The sequence below is a fragment of the Psammomys obesus genome, unplaced genomic scaffold (genome assembly GCF_907164565.1).
Source record: "Psammomys obesus unplaced genomic scaffold, mPsaObe1.curated_primary_1811, whole genome shotgun sequence".
NCBI classification, from domain to species: domain Eukaryota; kingdom Metazoa; phylum Chordata; class Mammalia; order Rodentia; family Muridae; genus Psammomys; species Psammomys obesus.
The window spans coordinates 10035653-10036801 of NW_026592118.1; positions in this window are offsets into that span (position 1 = coordinate 10035653).

The following is a 1149-nucleotide window of genomic DNA, read 5'->3' on the forward strand; positions in this document are numbered from 1 at the left end:
TGGGTGAGGGGCGGGAGGCCGGGTCGGGCTGGGCCTCCCGCGCGCCCTCCTGCCCCGCGCGCCCTCGCCGCCTCTGTTTCCGCGCGGGCTCGGGAAAATTTTCGGGCCACTTGGCGCAACCTGAGACACTTTCACTCTGGATTTTTGTTCTTATTTTTAACAGAGCCCCCTCGAGTGACGTCGCGGGCCGGTCTCCTGGACACGTGCCTCGGGCCAATGGCCGCCGCGCCGCGCGTCCACGTGACGCGCCGGCGGCAGCTCGGTGACAGGAACCGCCTGTCGCCCCTCCCCCGCCGCCGCCTCCCCTCCCCCCCTTAAAGAGGCCGCGCTCAGGGCTCCTGGCGCGGGAGCCCGTAACCCAGCCGGATCCGCCGCTGTGCTCGGTCCCACTTCCCCCGCGTCTCCTCGCGGTTCGGGGAAACTGAGGAACCTTGTGACAGTCCCACCAGGTCCCTGCTCCGCCTAAGTGGACACGCGCTGGAAGATCGTTATTTTTAACATTCTCGTAGTGTTTACGGTGGGAAGAGATCCCACAATTCCTTGCACAAAAATGCATAAATAAGATTAAATGAGCTTCCGAGGTACAAAGGGAGGTTTGTAACCCGCTTTCCTTGCTGGTGGAGGGGGAAATTGTCACTTACATTTGACTTTGGTTACCTGGCAGCGTGGAGTCCTGATCGCGAGACGGGAGCGCGGGGTGCTCCTGCAGACTCCGACTCAAGCGTGCACGCCTGTGCCAGTGCAGGATATACGTGCGTACGAAAGGATTCCGCCCGTGGAAAGAGGCTCCACCAGGAGCCTGAACGGAGTACTCTGTATTCGAGAGTACTATTTAGGGCTCCGTTTAAGGAAAAAGAAATTTAAAAAATATATATATATTTTAAGAAGAGTTGTAACACAATCTTCTGTTTTAGAAAGGAGTGATGACTGCTTAGCCAAACCCCTAAACCATCCACCCCGAAAGTAATGATCCTCAGTGCAGCTGTCTTGGCAATTCACCCCTCCCCCAGTCATCAGAGTTTCCCAACCCACCAGGCCACCTTTGTCTTAAAGCATTTTAGCTGGTTTTGCGAGAAAGCACGGCTAATCTGAAAGAATAGGAATGCTGTGACAGGGTGGGGGCCCCAATTTGTTTCCCCCTTCTCTTGC